At 52.2% G+C, this 24,168-nt stretch overlaps 1 protein-coding gene across 1 annotated transcript in view; it reads right to left on the bottom strand.

Annotated features, from left to right (window-relative positions):
* The window catches only part of Grik4 (glutamate ionotropic receptor kainate type subunit 4), a 425,565-nt gene extending 404,704 nt beyond the window's left edge, over positions 1–20,861 (bottom strand). The window contains exon 1 of the mRNA XM_085844546.1: positions 20,709–20,861. The gene's annotated coding sequence lies outside the window, so the exon portion shown is untranslated. The remainder of the gene's footprint in view (positions 1–20,708) is intronic.
* Positions 20,862–24,168: the final 3,307 nt, after the last annotated feature.

The raw sequence follows: 24,168 nt of genomic DNA on the forward strand, positions 1-24,168 counted from the left end.
GCTCAGCCAGGACATCAACAAATGTGTCAAATGTGACAGGCCCAAGGATGACTCCCTGTGGCAGCCAAGACCTAAAGAACAAATCCAGTTAGTGTCTGCCACACAGATGCAAATGACTGGGCAGATCCACTGGCAAATCCGGCCTCTCTGTGTCCACCCAGATCTGATGCCTGCTCACCTCAGGACGGTCAAACCGCTTTGTCTTTTCCTCACAGATGGCATGGCTCCTGGCTCTCTAAACCTGAGATGCCCAATTTGAAGATACTTAGACATAGTAAGCTTTGGAAAATCAGAAGAGTAAGCGAGTTGACCCAAACTGACCTCCGTGAACTGCTGTCGGCCCTACTGCAGTCTGCTTTGTTGCCCCATTGCTCCAGACCCGTCTGCTTCCAATTCCCTGGCGAGGCGTTGGGAGAAAATGGCCCCACACTTGCTGCTTTAGAGTCTTTTTTTAATCTACCTTTTTCTTCATTGCAAAAACATCTGCCTGCTTTCAGCTTCCTGGCGCATCTCACCCTCCCCACGGCTTCTCAATAACACACACAATGCTTGCAGAATTGCATTTATAACCTGCAGCTGCCACGGGGGATTGCCTGCATACTTACCTTTGTTTGTCCTGGCCTCGGTTTGTGGGCCTGGCTTTGGCCCACTATGGTCTGAACGCAGCTTGGCAGCCAGGAGGGACCAGCCAAGCATGCCACGGTATCCAAGTGCAAACCGTGCCCACGGATGGAAGGCAGGGGCCCGCCTCTCCTCTGCTCTGTTCTGGAAGCCAGGCAGGAATGCGTGTGCAAGTGTGCGTGCACGGAGGTATAAAAAGTTCAACGGGCAGCATAATAATAATAGAGTTTATGTCGCCTGCTACGCGCCAGTGTAAGTACTTCGTATAGTTAACCCATTTACTCCCCACGAGAGCCCTGTGGTGGGGTTGCCATTCTTTCAGATTTGCAACAAACATAAGCAAGCCCCTCAGCTGCAGTGAGTCTGCACAGGTTCGCCTACCCACAGCAGCAGGAGCCCATCCCAAGCTTTCTATGTCATTCTCTCCAGTGCCCCAGTACGCCCTACACTTCCTTCACATCCCAGCCCTTCTAATTATCATCTGAACATTCCAGGCACCTCCATGTCACTGTACCTCTCTGTTTTTGATCTTGGCTCTGCTTGGAATACTCTTTCTCCTCTTGGCCATATAGAAAACTTCTATTCATACTTCAAAACCCAGTCAATGTCACCCTTCCTGTGAAGCATAGCCACTCCTATGTCAAGGAGAATGCTTTCCTCCCTCCCTTCTGGTCCTACAGCAAGTTGTTGGCACTATGTTATGTTAGAATCAGCTGTGTAAACAGTAGAAATTTCTGGAACGTGGATGGAGGGGTCAGGAAACTGGCATAAAGTAGTAAGAATAAAGTAGGCAGGGGCTTTCACTTTATCATCTACTCATTACATTTTGACACCTACTGTATACAAGGCATCATTCTAGATGTCTACTGTATACCAGGTATCATTCTAGATGCCTACTGTGTGCCAGGCATCATTCTAGATGCCTACTGTATGCCAGGCATCATTCTAGATGCCTACTGTATGCCAGGCATCATTCTAGATGCCTACTGTATGCCAGGCATCATTCTAGATGCCTACTGTATGCCAGGCATCATTCTAGATGCCTACTGTATGCCAGGCATCATTCTAGATACTGGGGACAGAGCAGTCAAAAAACACAGTCTCACAGACCCTGTGAGAAAACTTCTATTTATACTTCAAAACCCAGTCTCCTCCATGGGGGAGATGAGGAATAAGCAATGAATAAGTAAACCCAGGGTGCATCAGGAGGAGGTATGTGCCCCAGGAAGGAACAGAAGAGGCAAAGAGGCCAAAGCCCAGGAGAGGGCCAGGGCTGCTTCGGCATTAGATCCTGAACTCTGACTCTTACGCTCAGTTCCCACTGGGAGGCGCCAACCACCTAACAGTGGGGGTGACACTGCTCTTCCTAAGACCCTGGGAATTTCCAGGATGACAGAGAAAACACAGGGTCACTCTGCTGCCAATGCCTACCTCTACCATGGTAGCAATGAGCCAGGCCCATCACAGCCTCAAGAAGGTGGACAGAGCTGGGCTGAGCGCCCTAGCATCCACAGTGGTCACATGCACCTGTCACTGGGTCACATCCAGGCACGTGGCATAGCACCCACCCGGCCCACAGGCTGTCCATCATCCAGGTACATGGCATGATGCTCATAGTAGGCAGAGGATTCTCCTCAACGTAGGCGTGGTCATGCTTTACAAGAAAGGTGATATTGACAGGGTTTTGAAGTAAGCGTAGGAGTTTTCTGTATGGATAAGAGGAGAAAGAATATTCCAGGCCGGAGAGGGTCTGGATTCTGACCAAAGGCCTGTGGAGTTTTAGTCACAGGCCCAGGAGTCAAACCAAGTCTGCCTGATACCCGGGACCATGACTGAACCTACATTAACCCCTGGTAATTGGTTTGTTAGTGAGGAGCCTTGTCTAGGTCAGCCCTAAGTTCACTGGGAACAGACATAACACTTCATGAGAAAACATGCCAGCCTGGAGAGGAGCCTTGCTCCACCAGGCAGCCTATCGACCTGCAGTGAAACCACGAAAGGCCTCATCTTAGCTTCTCAGCAAGAACACAGGAGGCTTAGCCAATGGCTCAGGCTCCAAACCTGGCTCCTGATCTAGCCTGGCCCTTCCCTCCCAGAGCTGACTCATCCCTCCTCTGCTGATCCTGGTACTTCCCTCCTCTTCCTTCAGTTCCTGCCCCACCCACTCTACTCCCTCCCCTGAGCCTCCTCCTCCCTCTCCACAGGTCTTAAGTCTGTGACCACCACCATGGTCCTGAGCCATTGTGCTCCCAGCTCTTTGATCACCACTTCCCTACAAAAGTAAAAACAAGCCGACACAAATCCTGCCCAGGCCTTCATGTATGGGAGCATAATCCCTGGATGTGGGCCCTGGCAGGCTCCTGTCCCTTACCTCTGCCTCTTCACACCCCAAAGTTACCCTACCTGTTGGAGCCTTGGGACCATAAATGACCTGGAATGGCCATGTCTTCAACATCTCCTATCTCCCAGCATGCTCTGCACTGGTCCTCCATCCCCTTCTCCCTGCCCTCTCCACCGAGGGGAATCCTCCAGACTCCACCTGACCTCACTGCTCTGCTCTGACTGCAGGCTGTCCAGCAGGGCCGGGCCAACCTGCCTCAGGGTTCAGAGCAGGTGGCAAATCTTGTCCTGGCTCTGCCTTCAGTGAGATACATTGTTGACTAAAAGCCAGCTGTTGGCTGTCTGGAGAACCTAACCCTCAGAAGTCGCAAAAACTTGCAGATTAGACCCCATGTGAGAGCCCACTGTAGGCACTCCTAAACTGGTTAGCCTGATCTCTGCCTTGGGCTAACCTGGCTCAGCAGTAGTCCTGCCTCCAAGGAAATATCTCAATCCTGGGCAAACCAGAAGGTGGTTTATCCTAATCTTCACCCCTTGCTCTGTAAACTCTTCTTCCGTTCTCACTGTGGAGGCGCACCCCTGCCCCCGCAGATCCAGACCCTGCACTCCCCTGCTCCAGGTGTACCCTAATCTCTAAGCCACCCCATCTGCCTGAGGTGCTCTCCAGACCTTCCCACTCTCTCATTTCTCAGCGAGACAAACAAGCAGCCTGGTCACTAGGCAGATGTTAAACATTATTAAAATTCTGTTTTAAATTGCTGTTGTTATCAACAATGCGTTCTTTTAAGTGTTTGTGAGAGCTCCTCGTGTTTTCCTATAAACAAGCAAAGACAATCTAACTTGCTGAGGTTGGAACAATCTGACTTGTCAATCGCTGTTGGACACACTCCCGTTGCTGAGGCTGCTGAGGCTGTCTTTAAACAGGAAAGATCGTTAGTCAAACAGCCAGCCCAGCTACCCATCTGCAAGCACCAGCAGTACTAAACACTCCACTGACACCTTGAAACAGCTCTACAGCAGACCACAGAGGAACGCCCCGGCTCCTGAGCACATGGCTCCAGCCAGGGTTATTGCTAACGCCTTGCATCAGGCCTCTTGCTGTCACAAGTTTCAGTGAACTCTAGATGACCCCGCAACCATTTCTATCTTGGCCAACAGGGACCTCTTTGCCTGGTGGTCGGATTGCTGTGACTAAAAGGCCAGGCAGTATTTGTCCAAAACACAAGGTTCGGTGCCTGTGATTGGTGCTAAGAGGCAAGCCTGTGATTGGTCCAGACAAGTGGCTGTGATTGGTCCACATAGACAGATGGCAGTGATTGGCCCAAACACTCCTTCTCAGGCTATATAAATGTGCTGCTGCTGCTGCGCTCACCCAGGGGTCGACTGCTGTGGACCTCCCTTGGTTAGGCAACACCACCGGGAGTGCTATTCCTTGCCTGCGTTCAGTAGCTCAGGCTACACTGATAACACAAGCAGCAGCAGATGTGGCAGAAAGCTCCAAGTTCAGTAGCTGCAGCGGCCACCATCATGGCAGAGAACAGCAGCAGCAGCTTGACAGTTGAAGTCTCAGTAGCCGTGGAAAGGGCCCCAATGACAGCTCTCGCCTGGCATCTGATACCCAACACCAGGCTCGCGGCTGGTGCCTAGTTTCCAAATCTCAGCCAAGTCCTTTGGGCCCAGTCTACTGGGAACCACTGCCTGAGAGTCGAAGAAACAGCTGCAGAAGGCCATTGGCAGGCCCACCACTGGTGGTGCCTTCCCAGAATTCCCAGGAGCAGCTGTAGCCTTGAGTCTATGCCGTGATGGATGGTGAGGCTTCCGAGCCGGTGCCGGATGCCTCTCCTTGTGTGATCCCTCCTGTGCCTGGTGTTCTTGCTCCTGAAGGGCCTTTTGTGGACACTCGGGCTCCCAAATGCAGTCCCAGGAGAGACAAAGACCCTCGAGTTATTCCCATGGGAACCACTGAGTTGGTAGCACAGGTGAGTGTCTCTCAGCCTACTCTCTGCATGAGCCTGAGAAGGGGCATGATTTGGACCAATCAAGGCCTTTTGTTTAGGTCAACCGCAGCCAGAAAAGGCAGTTGAACAATTCCAGAGCAGCCAAGGCAGAAGATACCGTGCTTACTCAAGAAGAAGAAAAGGCCTCGAGGATACAGAGAAAAGAAGCCCTAAATCCTGAGAGCCAAGGACATGTCAAGTCACCAGGGTCAGAGGGTCTGAGATCCCAGGCTGTGAGACACAGCAAAGCACTCAGGGTCCCAATACCTGAGACATGACTAGAACTACAACACTAGGTGGTACCACTTGCCATCCCTGTGCCTGCCCACTGCCGCAGACAGCTTACTGCCGCCAACCCCTTAGGGAAACAGACTCACGGAGAGCAGCTTCTTGTGTATCTACGATTTCCATCTAGTGAGATGAACAGACCCTCAAGCCAGCTGACTGGTGACAGTCATACATCCCTGTACTCAAGTGACTAAGAGACAACCATGGCCCCTTAGTAGTCAAATCACAGACAATGTGCGGCCTCACCACATGGCACAGACCTTCTACCAGACCTTCCTGTAGCATTGTATCTTTGGTGTGAATCCCCCTCCCTCCATCATCCTCCTCCCCGGGTTCCTGCATCCCCTGCAGTCTCACTGGGCCTACTACTTCTGGTATCTTTGGATTTTGCTTTGTTTTGTGATGGTCTCACCACGTAGCCCAGGCTGGCCTCCAACTTGCCATCCTCCTGCCTCAGCCATAGCATCCTGAACACTGGAGTTCTGTGTATGCACCACCACATATGACTCTCCCATGTCGGTGAACCCACACCCTGAGGGTATACAGTAGTAGCTCTGTCTTCTGTCCTTTCCTTCTCACTCTGGGATCACATATCCATCTACCCCCATTCTAGAATCTTCATTCTCGCTGTCTATGTTTCCAGGGCAGTGGTGTATATTCAGTTCCAGGAGGATGTCTCTCAGTTGCTTCAAACTTAACTAATCTTAGTCAGAACTGAATCTACTACCTTCTATTGTTACCCAGGTGCCCAACTGCTCTATCTTAGGTACTGAGTGTCAACTGCTCCCAGGAAGAACTTGAGAAGCATATACGACCCGCCTTCTACCCACCACTCTCAACAGCTCCTAATGGAGATCCTGTCTTGAAGATTCTCCCTCCTTCCTGACTCTCAGAGCTGTCCTGTCATCTGTGCCTCCACCCACACTTAGTCTCTCCCCTACAGATCATACGAGGCTCCTAGGCACCCAGCCAGCCCCTGCCTCCAGCCTGTATTAGCCCTGTCCATTTTCCACACAACAGATCCAATAAAGCTATTTCCGCTTAAAACCTTCCAGTGGCTGCTTCTGGGGTGAAGCTACAACATTTTGGCACACACATCAGACCTAACCTTTCTTATCACCTCTTTAAGCCACATAGCAATTATGAGGTGGAAAGAGAGAATGGGGGAACCAGCACCCCTGAATTAACCTCAGTTCATACCCCTAGTCCTCCACCAAGGAGTCTTACTGAGCTCTGTCAACAGGGCTTGCGTGTGACAAGGGACAAGTCAGACCACCCAAGAAAAGCCCCTTGAGTAAGGCCCTGTGCTCGGTGAGTGTGCATCTGCAGCTCACTGTCCTTAGGGTGAACATAGCAAGTCAAGGTGCATTCCCCATTGCCGCCTATCCGAATGCCCACTGCCAGTTATGACTGCAGGCTTGTCTCTGCTAAGGAGGCGTCTCTGCTGGGGCAGCTCCATCTTTTCCTCTCAAGCTTCACCCAAGAGTGGCTGGGCATCATGCCTCCTCCAGGAAGCCCGTCCTGCTGCCTATGCTGAGATGAATGTCCTTTTCCATGTCCACCCCCCACCCCCTGCATTGGCCTCTCCATGCTACCCAGTATCTATCTATTTCTCTGCTAAATTCTGGAATTCTTCCTCAGTGCCGATCACAGGGCCTGGCATAGAATTGGTTCCATCCGCACACAGCCCAGATAACCACAGACCAGAGGAACTTATGCAGCCAGCAGCCCAACCTGATGCATTCTGGAACACTGCCCTTCCCGTGCCCTTCCAAAGAAATACTCAGAACGCTAAAAATCCCCCAAAGAAAGGCAGCAAGCGGTCACTTCTGTTTTTGTCCTTGTGCCTAAAACTTCAGAAAACTCTGTTTAAAGAATGACTCGTGGGGAATCCACTTGGGACAGTGGCTGCAGGGGGGCCGGGGGAGCAAGGCTGGAGCAGGGAAACAAAAGACCTTAATTACAAAGCCAGTGGAATGAAACCGGTTCACAGGTGCAGAGACAGAGCCCACATCAGAAGAGAAGCTGGTCAAAGCCAGCAAGACTTTCCCCGAGTCTGAGGCTCCAGGGGAAGGACAGAGTAAATCAAACCTCTGACAGACAATCAATGGACATCCAATTAACAGTCACAATATTACTAATTTACACAAAATGTCTAAACAATACCCTTTCTTCCTCAGAGGAGACCTTGATTCAATGCCTCCCAGCTGTTGGGACAGTCTCTACTAATGCTGAAAGACCAGTGGACCAGTGCTCCAATCCAGGGTAGGCACAGGGACTCAGGCAGCCAGAAGGAAGTGGGCAGAGAGCTTAGTTGGGGCTTGGGAAGGAGGGCCACTCACTCTGACATCAACAGCCCTGGGTTTCCAGTGGACACTGATGCCCTAGCAAAGTCATTCTCTGGGTTGCCACCCCTTTGGGGGTTGCCTAAGACCAGAGGAAAACACAGATGTTTATATTACAATTCATAACAGTAGTAAAATTGCAGTTATAAAGTAGCGATGAAAGTAATTTTATGTCTGGGAATCACCACAAGGTGAGGAACTGGATTAAAGGGTCGCAGTGCCGGGAAGGTTGAGAGCCACGGCTCTTGGAGATCTTGTCCACTTCATTCGATGGCTCAAAGAAAGCAAAGTGCCTTCCAGGTGGGCTGAGGTTACTCACACTGAAAGCATCCGGGGCCGGAGGTAGGGAAAGGTTTCCGTTTGGGATTTAACAGGGAAGGACAGCATGACACCTACTCAGTTGTGACACCCCAAAATTACTGAATAGCACTCTGTGACATCCAGAGACCAAAACTACCAGGTAGCGGCAAGTGCCTTGAGGAGGCAGGCTGAATCAGTTCCAGCAGTGACTCTGGACTGACCTGCTTCCTTGCTTCAGTAATGTGCGATGACACCCGCACCCAGCTGGAGGTGGTGGCAAGCAACAGAGCTGATGCTCACACTGGAGTACTGGGGTCTAAGCGGATGCAAGGGAGAGGCAAGAAGGAACTTCCCTCCCTCCTTCCACAGCCAAATCACACGGGAGCCACAACTTGGAAGTCCATCCCTGACAACACAACATGATCAAGGATGCTTCAGGTCCCTCCACCACAGAATGCTCCTCCCAGTGCCATGGAAGTCCTTGAGACTCCAAGCTCTAAGCAAAGCCACGGCTGGAGGGCAGTGTGAGGACTGTCTTCGGGTATCTGAAAGGATATTAGACCAGGTCTCTTCACGGTAGAAATACACAGGGAGTTTTGAACCGTCACCAGCTTGCAAGCAAACTAAGTCCCCAAGACCTAAAATGACTCCTAAATCATCCAGAAGCAGGTCACCTCACAGTTCATTTGTTGAAACAGGATCTCACATAGCCTAGGATGGCCTTGAACTTGTTATATAGATAAGGATAGCCTTGGACATCTAATCCTCCTGCCTCTACCTCTGGAGTACTAGGATTACAGGCAAGGCACCGTCATACCCAACGACTGATGAGCAGGATGCCTGCCGGGCACTGAACCCGGGGCTCTGCCAACAAAGCTCCACCCACAACCCATATCTCGTTCAAGTGCACATTTGTGATGCTCCAATTAGCAGCGTGTGTCTGCTGATGGTGAGAGGATGTCGCTGCCCCAGAGCTCCCCTTCCCTGTTCTTTCAAGACCCCTGCACTCTGCACCTGCATGGGCTCTGCTCTTTCAATCTTCCTGCAGTCTTCGTGCATCATGGCACCTACAGAACATTCTTGGTTCCCTGTGACCCTTGCTAGGTCTCTGTGTCGTATTCTCAGCTATATGAGGCAGAGCCCGGTCTGTCCTATACGCCAGTCATGGCAAGACAGAGGAGCTTGCTGGAGCACAGGGACAGACTTCACAGGAAACGGCTTCCCGAATTAAGGATTTTAAGCACAGATGTCTGAAATAGATATTCGGAAGCTATTCACCCAGACAACAGCCACCTCCTCAGCCTGCGGATACGCAGCCGCCATTGGCAAATATGCTTTCCAGCAAATTCTGCCCTGCAAATGAACTACTCCCCACTCCAGAGACGCTCCCCAAAGAAGCCCTGGCGGACTCTGCAACAGTCAGGTCCCCTGCCACTCTGTTCACAGAACACCTTCCCTGATTCCCTCTCCCCACAGGCTGTCCACCGATTCATTTACTCACCATTATTTTTAAAACTCAAATTTTATTCGCAGTGGAGCACAAGTAATAAATACTAATACACTGTTTGCACTTGAATTAGCCTGCATGTCCAGGGACCACAGAGCTATTTGTCAAAGGCAGACATCCCACCCCATCTGCACCTTGGTGGTCAGAACATAGGCCCTTTCAAGGTCAGACTCTTAAGTGCATAGCAAGAATAAGATATGGAGGGCTCTAAGGACTCAGGCTTAGTGTCCCATGATTCCTAAGTGGGCCACTGACCTACCCAGAAGGATAGGCAATTTAGAGAAAGCTCCCTAATATGGGGGCCACAGGCCTAGCCATGGCCTCTATTGTGCTCAACAGGGAACCCAAAAAGGGAGCAGGCAGCCAGAGTTCCGTATGGCAAGCACTCTAAGGGAGAAAGGGCATGGGGTTGTTTCTGGAAGGGACTGGGAAAGGATAGGGGAAGAGCATCAGGAGAGGAGAAGTCATAGGAATGTCAGAGGAGGAGGAGAGATGGAAGCAGGGATTCCAAGCTGGAGGGACAGCCTGTGAAAAGATCCTGAGTCAGGAACCAGAAACAGCACTGTGATGGGTTCTTGTCCAATGGATGCAATGGATGAGACCGCTCTCCACAAGAGGTTTGTGCCCTCAGCCAGCCTCCAGCCAAACAGGAATAACCACAGTATCACACTGAGTGGAAGCCTAAGATATAGACCACAATAAGCAAGCAAGACTCCTAGTCACATGTATGTATGCTACTGCTGAAGACTAGGGTCTGAGACTCCAAGAATGAAGGAGTGGATTGGCGCAGGCCTCTCTGACAAAGGGAAGTGAGTCTGCCTTAGCTGGGAAAGGGGGGCCCTTCTCCAGCACTGGACCCCCTTTTCCTACCTCCACAGGAACCTTGAATCATGATGCAGCTTCACACACTTACGTTGTTGCTTATAAACACAGACACAACTGGCCACCGCCTCTCCCCAGGCAAGGCTGCACATCAAACGTGCCTTTGTATGAACTGTGAGAAAGGTCTGTAGGTAGCATCCTCCTCCTAGGTCCGGCCCTGCCCCCACCATCCTCAGGTGATCAGCTAGGTGCCTATGAAGCTCTGGGGAGACAGTGAGGAAACCACACTCAGTGGCAGCAGCTTCCCCCCCCCCGCCCCCTCCTCTGCTGGGATCAACTCTGCAAGTCTCCCTCCCTCACCTGGGGAGATTGGCTAGAGGGTTGCAGCCAAGCACCCCTCCTGTGACTACAGCCTCTTCTAGTCTTTTTCCCTCCCTAGTTCCAGAGATTTCCCCCAACCCCCTCCCTCCAAGCTCCTGCTTCTCACTAACTCCATTCTGGAAGCATCTTCAGACTGGGGGCAATGCAGGAACTCAGGATAGCCCACTCTTGCCGCAAAAGCTGCAGCTGTGCAGGACCAGCAGCCAGAACTTCAGAGACGTCACAGATGGGGGGACAGACATCCAGTTAACAAGGGGTCAAGGCCACCAGTGCTGCCCGGCCAGGTGTCCTGCAGACTCCCCTGGGTTGCGAGTGCCAGCTCTCTGGGGCAGGTCTGGCCTGAGCCACACCTCTGCTGTCCAGCTTAGCTGGGTGACTTTCAGCAAACTCCTCCAACCTCAGTTTCCCCACTAGTGAATGTGGGTTGTTGCAGGATGGGATAAGAAAATGCATGTGACCCACGGCATAAAATGTTCAAAAACCACCACCTAGTATTCTTGCTAATGTCACCTCATGTCTCCTCTCCAGTGTCCTGTCAAATGGCCATTCTTCAGCAATAAGGCCCTGGCCATTATCTTCATTATAAGCACTTAAGTCTCAAATTTGGAAACTGAAGTAGAAGGCAGGGGCAGGAAAGCCCTCCTAAGTGTCAAGCCAGCTAATAAGTGCTTGTGTTAGCCATGCCCTAATCACAAAACGGAATGTGGCTAGCAATCCAACAGCTCCTGGGGGCCCCTCCAAAGGTACCTGCTACCCTGGCTTCTGTTACTGAACTTTGACATTTATATGAATAAAATTGCACTAAATGTACTGGATGAACGTTATGATTTAAGGAGCCTTGCCGTCTTTGTCCCTTCCTTAGATGTGCCCACTGGCTTATCCTGGGCTGTGAAGTAAGCAAAGAGGGACTCTCCTGCCGGCTGTCCAGCCCTCTCCTGTCTCCTCACTCTTACATTAGACAGCTTCCTACAAATCAAGTTAGCCCCTGCCCAGGAAGCTAAGTCCTCCCTTCCCACATTTCGGCTAGCTCCTGGAAGTTCTTTTAGATTGTATACAATCTAGCTAATTTAAACCAGCTTGCCCGGCCCTGCCCTGCCCTGCCCATTCCAACCTGGACAACACAACCAATTGGGGCTCAGATACGATGTTTCTGCTATCTAGGTGGATCTATACACACCCTATAGTCTCTTCTCCATGTGCCCTCAGTTGCTGGCTAGCAGGTGGGTTCTGGTAGGAGAGAAAAGATGACATTCAGCCAGGCAGGAGCAGGGTAGCAGGGCTATACCCTCTCTCTTTTCATGAAAGGTCATATGGGAATAAGGCATGAGATCAACGATCCAGGAGACAGGGGAGCCTGGATGGAATCCTGATTCTCTGAGTCCTCTCCAAGAGGGGAGCTGTTTCTCCTCTCTGAGCCTCAGTTTCCCCACTTAGAGAGGAAACAAAGCAGTCTGTGCTTGGGTCAGAAGTTATCACAAGCAGATCTTTGCTTGCCCATGGAACTCACACTAGACCATAGGTTTCCTTCAATCCACCTTGCAGGCGCTGATGTCAATCAGCTAAATGGGAAAAGAAGGAGAACCTGCTCATAGCCCTGAGTAGTACCAGGAGCATGGGCCAGCGTCTACAGGAGAGTCCATGGTGGAGGTGGGTTTAGGACTAGGTGATAAAAGGTCACACTAGATTAGAAGTCTTCCTGGATCCCTGTGCCTCTTGTTCCTGCACCGATGGGTCTTCTCCTAGGACTCTTTTCCTCTGATGCTGAGCCCACACACTACCAATTACCTTCATATAACCACGTGGGCTCTCTAACAATGAATTGGCGTGTGCATAGGCTCTAGATCACATCAGTCACCTGTCCCCGAGTCTACTTCTCATCCACGGAAACTGTGTACCTCACCCTGATCTGCAATCACAGCTGCTACCCCATACGCCTCAGCCCAAGATGTCTCCATCCAGTTCCCCATCACAGACTCCCTGGTGCCAGGATCAGACGGACCGAGATCCAGGCAGCCCCCAGATTATCCATGTACTGCTTTATCTCACTCTAGGCCACACTAACCTGAGGGTGACTGTGACATGCAAGATGAGAAAGGTAGCTTTGAGATCCTCACAGTGGACTCTGGACACCAGACATCTGTGTGATGAAGGTCACCTGGGCACCCTCAGGCTCACTGAAAATCCAGAGTCCCGGGATATCGCTTCTGTAGCCAGGCACCTCCAAAGAAATCCCGCTCCATGCTCACTGACTACTGAGCACTAAGCACCTGCCCCCTACTGGCCCTGCCCTCGCTGTTGAGCACAGGATACTGAGTACACCCCACTTCTATAGGGCCAGAAGGTGATCTGAGGACTTCCCTAAAGCATCCAAGCAATGCCTGGCTTCTCCTTGCCATCATCCACCTGGCTACGCCCAGGGAGAGATGTAACTCAGTTCCTACACTCCTGCTGACTGTAGGCTCCCATATACACATCTCCAGCTCTTCAGAGAGACCCTAGCCAGGGAGAAGACACAGTGCTAGAGCAAACAGGGTTGGCATTGCAGTTCAGCTGCGTGACCTTGGACAAGAGCCTGCAGGAAGACTAACGATGATAGTGTGGGGTTGCCTGCCGGTGAGAGAGAACTCAAAGTAACATTTCAGAACAGAGGCAGGGAACAAGAAACACTGACCCAGGACACAGGTCAGCTCTACCCCCAGCCCCTGTGCCCAAGGTCAAGCCTTGAACAGCTGAGTCGAGATGAGAGCCCATCACGGCACTGGCTGATCCTGCCTTGCTGATGGACCAATCGCTTTCTTTGTGTCTGTGCACCCCACCTGGTAGAGGTGCTCTAGCCAATGTACTTGGATGCCAGCAGCATCTTCTTTTTCTGAAGGAAGGTGGGTGGTGCTGTTTTAGCTCAAATAGACTGGTGAGCTTTCTCCTCTAGTTGTCCCAATCTATGCTCTTAGATTTGGGTCATCTGAATTCGGGGCCCTCGGATGGGCTGGGTGCAACATCCCCTAATTACCAAGAAGCACACGGAGCAGTGGTCCTTCTGCCCCAAGAGTTTAGACACCTAGAAGATTTGGCAGATAGCGGGACACACTTTGTAAGAGCCAGCCTCGGAGTGTACCTGCCTGTTCCCACCATGTGCCCATAGACTTACAGTCATAAACGGATGCCTAGCATCCAGCCCTGAGGGACCAGGGATGGAGCAACTGCTGCCTCCACCAGGTATGTATGTTTCAGACTCCCCAGCTGGCCCACTGTCACCTTCCTGGCCATGGGCTTTCTGTGTTTACAATGAACTCCCAGGGAGGTCGAAATAGAGCGCTGGTTTTGTTTCTTGCAAACTGGGAATCTTCACATCCCAGTGGGTTCCCAAGGAGCGCAGGGGTGGGGGGTTGAATGAGGACCCAAAGCACAAAGACATAGTTGGGCAGAAGGTAAAACCTAGTAAAATTAGAAGTCATTTGCACCAACTGAACATCCACAGCATGTTAGGCGTTTGGAATGGGGACGACACATTTACAACCACCCACCACCCACAGTAGACATCTTGAAGATCAGGAGCCTGACCCCAGCTCTAACCTGTACTCTGGCTCCATTCACCACTAGGTGCCACCTGGGGCAAGCGATGTGCTTGTGGGCCTGCACATAGGGAGGAGCATAGCAGCACCTACTTCTCTGCGTGAGAGGGCAGCTCAGGACACATTGCATCCAGAGCAGCATCCGAGACACACGGGTGCTCTATGATGGTCATTCTCAGAAAACAAGGCGGGGACATAGGCTGGAGAACCATCCGCAGGAGCACAATTTCAAGATCTTCCAGGAACCAGATCCTGTGATCTGTTTAACCTACTGACTTTCGGTCTTCCCAGCAGCCAAACAAGCATCGCTGCCCGGCAAACGCCGCTTTATTCTGCATAAGATTCTTGGCCTTGGGAGGAACAGGTGTCGCTGAGGACCCTTTGGCCTCACCCTTTGGGCATGTGGCAGGTGACCTTCCATCTCTGTCCTTAGACAGAGACTAAACCCAGGGCAAGAGTCCTGACCCTGACCTGGCTTACCCGCAAATGATGGTGTGGCTTCCCTGAGTCACTGACATCTGAGACCGTGGTTCCTACCAACCCTTCCGAATCAGCTCTGTTGAGGCCCTGCTGGTAGCTTAGACACATGGCTCCTTTGACCCTAGCTAGATCCCTACTTTCTCAGTCTCTGATTCTAAATCCAGTCTAGACTCCATTGACTTTAATAATAATAATAATAAATGAAGGAAGGAAGAACAGACAGACAGACAGGCTCCACCATCTCCCCAAAGAGCAGCACAGGCCATCCTTTTACCAACCTTCCTAGAGACACCCTACTCTACAACAGTGGTTCTCAACCTGTGGGTCGGGCGCAACCCCAATAGGGGTTGCACGTCAGTTGTCCTGCATATCACATATTTACCTTAAAATTCATAACAGTAGCAAAACTACAGTTATGAAGTAGCAATGAAATAAATTATGGTCGCCACCCCACACGAGGGACTGTGTTAAAGGGTCCCAGGACCAGGAAGCTTGAGGACCATTCTCTGGTCTACTGTCTGGAGTGGCAGGCTCTGGCATGAAGCCAGAATCATCCTGCTGGTGTGAGCAAGCACACCACTGCCCGGCACCTCCCTCACCCGCTGAGGCCCCCACAACACCCCATTGCTGAATCTGGAAGAGAGTGAAGTGTATAGCTGAAAAGCTATAGCACTCACCACTGTCCTGCTGAGCCTTGAGGGAGCAAGGGGAGGCATCTGGGCTTTGTCACCCTAAGAGAGCCAGCAGAGCGCTGCTCCTCACTTCAGTGCTGGAGCCTCCATGCCTCAGCACCTGAAGTCAATCTAGTCCTCTGCCTGGCTCTGCCTCCATCTTCCGTCATCTGAAACTTTTCTTTTTTATTAAGTGCCCTGCAGCCGGCCGCTCACTTACACATCTTAACCTCCTCCGGGCTATTGATTTCTCATTCTATTAAATCCTCCTCTTTAACTGTAGCCCTTAAACTCCTAGTCTAAACATGTATTTACCGCTAGCCACCTAGTCTCAGGTCAGCACTAGGACTTCCCAGGTCGGAGATGTGGGCTCCTCATTACGTCCTCCTGGTCCCTAGCAGTCCATCCTCCCCAAGATTCTCTAGCTGACTCTAGGGATACCCCAGCTTCCTTGTCAGCCTCTCCATAACCAAAGCGACAAACAGTATCCTAAACACAATCTAAAGGATGCTAGTATAACCACCTAGCCATCCTCCCACTGACAAAACTGCTTCCTGAGATACAGATGAGGAGAGGGACTGGCTGCGGAGGAGGAGACAGGACCTACTTGCTGTGCTCACGGTGACTGTGTAGACTTCTCCAGGCTTTCCAGTCCTGAGCAGCCATTGGATACAGCCTCAGAGGTCTGCCAGCTTGGGGACCTGGCAATCCTTGGGACTGTTGTCTATACAAACAAGACCCTGTGGCTGGACACAGATAAGAGGAGTGGGTCACAAATTCAGGAAGTATGATCCTAGCATTGAAGGTAGGACTGTCCCCTGCAGTCTCGAGGCACCACAGCCTATGAATTTTTCTCTGTGGCAAACACTGGATCAACCTGAGTCGAAGACCCTTAACAAGGACAAATATTTACTTGCACTTGCTCTGTCACGCTTAGGGACATCTCAATGAGCAAAAGTAATAGAGTGGCTCCTGCCTGCTCAGACAGAAACTCCACTTGGTCTCCAGGAAGTGACAGATACTGAGATGAGCTGGACTCCGGATGCAGGTATCATAGAGGAGGGCAGCAGGGTTGGCAGGAGGATGGGAGGTGAGATCCCAGAATCAGACCTGCTATATGTCAGTCCTCTGGCAGCACGTGCCTGAGGCTCCGCTCTGCCTAAGACTGCTCAGTTGCTATCTAGGAACTTCATGGGCCACTAACCCAGTCGACAAATGCTCCACACAGTCTGGGCAAAGAGGGTCCCCTTCTGGCTTTCTTATTCCTAAAAAACTGCATTATTCTTCTTTCTGAGCTCCTGGGCTAGGAATCTCAAAGCTACCCCAACCACTCTCTGCTCCTTCATCTGCTGTTACCAATCTGTCTGCACGTTCTGCTGTGCCTTGGAAATGTCATTCAAGTTCCCCCTTTTCATTGCCATCACCCCCACTTAGCCCTCAGCCCCTCTTTCAGCATAAAGACTCCTTGGTCCAAGAATCATCAACAACTCCCCCAGCCTGCTGCAGCCATCTGAGTCTTTCTTCTCTTGTTGGGTCGGGAGCCTCTCAGATTCAATTAAGTCTGTGTTCCTCCAATAGAACCCTTGGGGTGGACACGCCTTCTTCACCTGCCCTGTCCAGTCTGCCCATTCCCCCTGTTCCCTTTCCCCTTGCTCTGCTCGGACAGCTCCTACACACTCTGCTTCTAGCAAAGCCGTCCTTTCCCTGAGCCCCCTGCTGACTCCCACATGCACACATCTGCACATAGCATCCATACATACACATTAATTATCAAGTTGCCATTTTCAGCCAGAACAGGTGCCTGGAATGCTTTTCACCGAATCCTATATGGGCAGAAAGAAGGGTGGATGGATCCCTGCCGAGCTCAGGGACTGACTCTGAGTGCCCTGGGCTCCATGCAAGTGAATGGGTTATCCAGCCGTCCCTGCTTTTAAAAGCAAATGCTGCCCAAGTGTGGGGAGGAAGCTGGAGTCTGAAGCTGATTCCTGTCACAGGACAGAGTATGGGACATTGTAGAGCCCCCAGGGACCTCAGTCCTCATTTGTAGAGACCCAAATGCTCCTACCTGACTCACAGGGCAGCCAAGTGATTGAGCGAAACGAGCAGAATTCTCAGCCAATACAATATTAAATTGATTTTGTCCTTCCCTTCCCATAATTTAGACAGCCTGAATCTGTGGTATTGTTTTTTTTTTTTATGTTTTGTTTTTTTTTTTGTATCAGATTTGTTCAACATAAGATGTCCTCTAGTTTAGGTAGCAAAATGTTATAATTAAGTAACATACAGTTTTTACATTCCCCACTATGAACAGAGACAGGTTACAGGGACTGAAGGGCAGCCCTGCACCACTGGAGGAGAGAGAATGTGAACAGGTGTCAGGCAAAGACTTTGCCCCTCAGGGAGCCACTGTCTGGGTAGGGACCCTTGCAAGGACAGATAGGTCTCAACACCTGGCAAGGCTAGTAACTGACCCAGCCCATAGAGGGAAAGAGGGGGAGGGGCCACAAGGGAATACATCCCAGATGCCCAACCTCGACTACCAAATCCATTGGCGACAGCCTTACAAAGCAGAGCCCATCCAGGTTTTACAGGTAAGGAGAACAAAACTCAGAGAAAGGTTAGGCAGCTCCGCCAAGGTCATGCAGAAAATGTTATGGGGATGAGAACTCAGGTGTGTCTACAGTTAGCAGCTGGGGTTTCTGCCCTTCCATGCTATGGAAGGTTCTAACAGCTCAGGTGGTTGTACAGGGCAGAAAGGAGAATGGTGTGAATGAGGCCATGTGGTGCCTGTGCTGAGGGATAGACAGTTCACTCTTGAGGCCGTGGTATGACATGATGCTGAGACCCACATACAGAGGGCCATCAATGCTAAGCAAAAGCCTGTGTTCTGTATCCTGTAGCCCACGGATGCAGAGGGCGTCTGAGATGGCGACCCACTCTGGAGACCAAAGTGGTCATCTACACTGATGCTGGGAGATTCCATTAATAAAAGGGTGAACGGGAAGTGTAAGCTGGGAGGGGCTTTCCGGGCAGCCCAGAGCAAGAGAACGGGACTGCAAACCAGGGTCTGGGGCAAGTATAGTTCTCTGAGCTTCAGTTCCTGTGGGCCAACCAATTTGGCTGCTGGCAGACACAGCAAAGGCTACTGAGGCTGAAGGGGGCCTGCTGTGCAGCATCCAGAGGCCTGCAGAAGGCTGTCACTCAGAAGGGACGAGTACTCTGTGGTAGGACCAACACGCCTCTTCCAGGCACAAAGCACACCTACCCTCCTCGCCAGTGACTCTGGCCTCCTGCTGGGCACTGGGCTTTCTGGCTCACCCAGGCCTGCTTACCCTCTTCCTATCTCTGGGAACTGAAGTCTCTAGGGAGCAGCTGCGGTTCCTCCAGAAAAATGCACTTCCCTCTGTCATGCAAAAGTTCTCTCTGCATTCTAAGGGAGCCCAGACTGGAAAGCTTTAGAACAAACTTTCAGAGCTGAGAAAGCTTCAGTCAAGATTGAGATGTCTATTGGAGAAAGGGAAAACATGAAAACCCAACTCCCCCCTCCTTCAAACCCACTCTCTCCCCCGCTGCTAGAACCAACCCTGCCTCCAGGTCTCAAGTGGCAGGTCCAGGAAAACAGAGGGTGGCGCTGGAGACTGACACAAGGCTGGTGGGCAAGCCCAGGCCACAAGAAATGAACATAATCTGGAAAATTAAACAAACCCAGACACTGTAACGTGTGCATATTAGATTAACTCTCTAAAGGGTCACGACCTTGAGGAATACATCCAGCCAGTGAGGAAAATAATAAACCTGATTAACGATGAAGCATGAGCCACGGCCTCCGCAAAGAAAGCCAGCCTGAAGAGGCCCGGCGGAATTCCAGGGGCTTCCTTCCTTGGCAAAGCTGGAACTCAGCCGACCTCTCCAGCCCCTTGTCACCACTAGGATACTCCAGGACCAAAGCAAGACAGGATTGCTCCCTCTCAAGCCACACCCCTGCAGCTCTGACCCAGGGGCTACAAGGCTAGCTTTTCCAGGTGCTCCCAAAAGGGACACTACCACCAGACGACCCACTGGAGCCAAAAAGAAGATAGTTCTCTTTGTCCCTGGCAGGGCTCAGATCCTCTTGGCCAACCCTCAGCGCTCCTGCCCTGGTCTCAAGAGATACCTACTTGTCAGGCACAGTGGCCAGGCCCAGCCAGAGTTCCCCTCCTCTTTCCAGACAGCCCAGGCCCCTGGGAGACATGCCCAGAAGAGCCACTGGAGGGAGGCAGGGAGGTGGCACCGCGTGGCATCACCAGACAACAGCACCAAGAGGAAGATGGCAGCATCAAGTACAGATGCCAAGAACCACACAGCCCAAGGTCCAAGAGGGGACCAGCTCAGCCTGCATAGCCTGGCTACAGCCAGGCAACCTGGCCCGCGTGCCTTGTCTATCCCTTTGGTCGTGCCTCCCCCAACCCCAAAGCCCTGGGCCAACTCTCCCCAGGCTACACCTCCTCCCTCACTTTCCTCAGCTCCAGGGAGCCCGGGGAGGGAGGCACAGGTGCTCTTGGCGCCTTGGACAAACCCCCTGTCCCAGCCGTCACCAGGGCGCCTTCCACCCCAAGCTGAGTCGGAACCACTCCGGCTCTGCCCGGTCCTCACTAAAGAACATCTCCTTAGCTCCCCTCCCCCTCCACCGATCCCCTTCCCCCTCCAGCGCCCAATGCAGGTCTCCAGAGTTTTTCCCTCACTTCCCACTCGGGTGAACTAGGGTGGGATGGCTAAGAGGCCCATTAGTCGCAAGAAGGAGGGTCATTTCTGATAGGACGCTGGCTTGGCCCAAAGCAAGAAGGCGTGCAGGGTTGGGGGTGTGGTGGTGGCCGGAGTCCAGGGCCCAGAGCAGGGGTGGTCAAGACAGATGGCAAAGAGGGAAGGGGGAAGGGGGCTCAGAAGCCGGGCTGGTCTGACGGAAGACTGTGGCGGGCAAGAGCGGCCCGTAGGAGAAGCCGAGGGTGACGAGGCGGGGTAGAATCGCCAGTGTCGGGAAGGGGCCGTCATCCCTGCAGGGGGCAGAGGCTAGGCTGGGAGTTGGAGTGGGAAGAGGGAGGATCACAGAGGGAGGATCGGAGCGGAGGAGAGGAGAGGAGGCGCAGGGGGGAGCAAGCAGGGATGGAGACTAGGGGAAGTACGGGGCAAGGTGGCGGGGGCTCAGCGGAGAATCCGGGGTCGCAGGCATCAGAGGGAAGGGGACTGGGCAGCTGGAGGCGGAAGCGGGGCCAGGCAGGGTGCGGGCCGCGGCCCGGAGGGAGCTAGTGGCGGAGACGTCAGAAGTCGGGGTGCGGCGCAGCCCCGGGGGGCGCGGGGGGACAGCGCAGGGCGCCGGCCGGGGGCGGCTCGGGGGCTGCTGCCCTTACCTGGGCGGCTCCGCACTCCGGGCGCCGAGCTGGGGACCCGACGTTGCTCGGCCGGCGGCCCGGCTGTTGTTTTCCCTTTTTTTTTTTTTTTTTTTTTTTTTTCTTCCGCAGCGGCGGCGGCGGCGGCTCCAGCTCGATCCGCCAGCAGCCGAAGGCAGAGTCTGTGTCCGGCTGCGAGCGAGCCGGGAGCGGGCAGCGCGGGAGGCGCGCGGAGAGGCGCTGGGGCGCCGCCCGGCGGGCAGTGAGGGAACTGCGGCGGTCCCGCACGCGGCCGGCCGGGGAGGGGGCGTCCTTTTGGGGCCGCGGCCGCCGGAGTCTCCGCTTGCCGACAGGGCCTTTAGTTGGGGACCCGGACCTAGGTAGCCGGGCGGCGGGGCGGGGAGGCCGAAACAGACAGAGCCAAACTTGCAGCTTCCCTGATCCGGACGATCGGGAGACTGCGGGCCGGGGATGGGGGGCTCCGGGTGGGCGCTGCAGAGGACTAGCCCCCAAGTGAGGAGCTGGGGTACACTCCACCACCCAGCGCCAAGGGGCAGCCCGCCCTGGTCCGCAGGAGTTATTAGCTTGGCCTAATTCGGTGGGCGAAGGGCGACTCCTGGTGGCGTTTTAGGGGCCAGAGCTAGGTGGGTGAAGCTTTGCAAGGCCAGATAGACCACAAATGTTTCAGGAGGCCAAAGAACCACAGCTCACGTTTGGAAGTCCACTGGTTTGTGCACACAGACCTCCTGGGAGAAGTTGTCGCTTTATGCTACACATAAGGAAACCTCGACTAGGAAAGGTGAAAGACCCAGCCTTCACCAGGAGCAGGGAGCTGGACCAAGAGAGAGCCAAGCGACTTGGTTTGAGGTTAGGGGATTATTTGACCACATCATAGCAGCCTTCAAAAGGGGGCTAGAAAAGGAGAGGTCAGAGGAGCAGGAGGCCTCAGGGGTCAAATGACTTCCTCAAACCAATTAGTTCCTCATTTCAAACCCAGAGTCTCAGCCTTAGACAAACCCGGAAATCATCTAAGCCAGCCTCCCAATCTTCTCCCACTCTTCCTTCACACCCAACCACCTGCTTACCCTAAAGTCTCCACGAAGGGGCTGTTCTAGACATTCTTGGTTGGTTCTAGGGCCTGGGAGGACAATATACACGGACTACAGGATATTTGTTGACACTCCCTATACCATGCTGGGAGGGCAGCAGGGCTGAGTTACCTGCTGCGGGGTGGGGGTGGGGTGGTGATTGTGGTTGTAAAAGCCTGTTCTCTCTCCCTCCTCCTCTCCTAGACTGGGCTTTATGGGTGCTCTGTTGGCACAGGGCCCGCCACCCTGGACAGCTCCATTCTTTCCTCTATCAACTGTCAGATGTCAGGAACACAAGCTACCTGACTTTCTACTGACCCAATAGAACCAATCCATGAGGTAAAGTTGAATCCAACCTGCCTCAGCACAGGTCAAAGGTTTCCATATTGGATAGGATTCCATTTCTTCAGTCCAGTATTTTTTTTTTTTAACATTTATCCTGTGTCAAAACTACACCATTTATTCAAGTGCCATTCCCAGAGGCTTTCACATCAGTTTGGCAAGGTGAACCTTACCCTGCCTTCTGAATGAGTTGAAGGTGATCTGTGGGACACTCCTGTCCTGAGGTGCCTGCAGCGCCTTTCCCTGCCTTGGAATGCTAGAACCTGTTTGTGTGAGTGAGAGAACGGTAGGTAGTGTATGCAGTACCTGCCCTGGGCTGACAGCAGTGAGGGGCATCCCTGTGAGCAGGATAAGCCATTTCACAGTCCCTGATGACTTCAAAGTGATATGCATGGTTCTTAGTCTACTGGAAAAATTCAACAACAGCACACCCATAGAGGTTTAAGAGTTAGGAGAGGAAGATAATTCAGTATGAAAAACATTTCTTCCTATTCTTTGGCCTTGGAAGCTCATTCTATGAGCCAAGGGAGGTGTGAGGGATGGGTTTTAAGTATGGCTCTGCTGGTAACCTGTAGCCTTGTGAAAACTCCCGTCTCTTCACTTCCTGTGAGGGTAGATTGTCTTCTTTAAGTCTCTGCCCATGGAAGCAAAGAGACCTTGCAAACCAGTGCCAGAAAAGCCCACCTTCATCCTTACTTAGCTATGCCCGAGCCACTGCCCTTTCTCCCCATCCCCATCCCCATCCAGATAGCTGTGGACATGAGATATCCAATACTTGGACTCCCTCTCTATTCCTCCGTAGCCAGTACCACTTGTCCAAATTCAACCCCATACAAGGTAACTTCTAGAAGCAGGAAGCTCATTCCAGATCGCCTCTGGAGAGTAGGGAGAGATCAGACAACAAGAGCTGCCTCACATCTTGAATGGTAAAAGCAGAGGAGATGGAAAACGAAGCCCTCTTGCCTGAAGCATCACTCACTGCCAGCTCCCATGCTGGGCTAGACAGACAGAACTCTGTGTACCTGGCCATCCTGATTAGCTAGTGGATCCAAGTTCTTTGGTTGTTGGTGCCTGTATAAGCTTGTTCTCCAGTGTTTATTTTTAGCTCTTTTCTCTTTGTATTGGCCTCAGGTACAGCACAAAGAGAAGCACTTGCTCTGAGTTACACCTAATGTATCCCAGAAGCACCCATGAAAGCTCAATACAAGTTGGCGATGACCTGCCTGCAAAAAAAAAAAAAAAAAAAAAAAAAAAAAAATGGGACCAGCTGAGACCCCCAGCGACCAAGTAGCTTGTTCACACATGACCTGCTATTCTCTCTTGGGGACTGTTCCAACCATTTCCAGCTGGCTCCAGGTTTGAAGGCCTAGCTCCCTTCAGTCTTTCCTTAATCAACTGTCAGGTGGATGTCAGAAACACAAGCTACCTGGCTTTCTACTGACCTAATGGAACCCATAAGATAAAACAGAGTCCAGCCTGCCTCAGCACAGGTCAAAAGTTGCTGCTACCCCATCTTCCACCTCTCCCCACAGCATGCTTCATCAGTACCAAAGCTCTTGGAGGCTGGGAAATCCACTCTAGCGTCAGAGTGATTCTCTCAATCCTCAGTACCTCATAAAGTACATAGAGCGGCCCGGGGCCTGTAATCCCACTTGCTAAGTAGGGGAAAAGAAGAGAGATTCAAAGTCAAGTGGGAGTCCAAGTTCTGTGCTCCATGAATCCCTATCCCAAAACAAAACCACAAAGCGCCTGACTTCTCTGCTCACCCAATTTTATGCCACTGAACCTTAGAATGTTGAATTCTGCCTGGAATTTTCCACACAGATACACAAGTGCATGGGACAGTGTGTGTGTGTGTGTGTGTGTGTGTGTGTGTGTGTGTGTGCACATGTGTGCACATGCCCATGTTGGTGTGCACATGTGCAGTTACCATCTCTCCATCCCCACAAGTACATTTTTTACCATTCAGATCTTTGAAGAGCCACCCCTTCCAGAAGCTTCCGACCTTGCGATCGAATCCCTTCCCGGCAGAACTAATTTTTCATGCGGTC

This window comes from Mus caroli, unplaced genomic scaffold (genome assembly GCF_978045245.1).
Source record: "Mus caroli unplaced genomic scaffold, Mus_caroli_1 scaffold_11, whole genome shotgun sequence".
Lineage (NCBI taxonomy): Eukaryota > Metazoa > Chordata > Mammalia > Rodentia > Muridae > Mus > Mus caroli.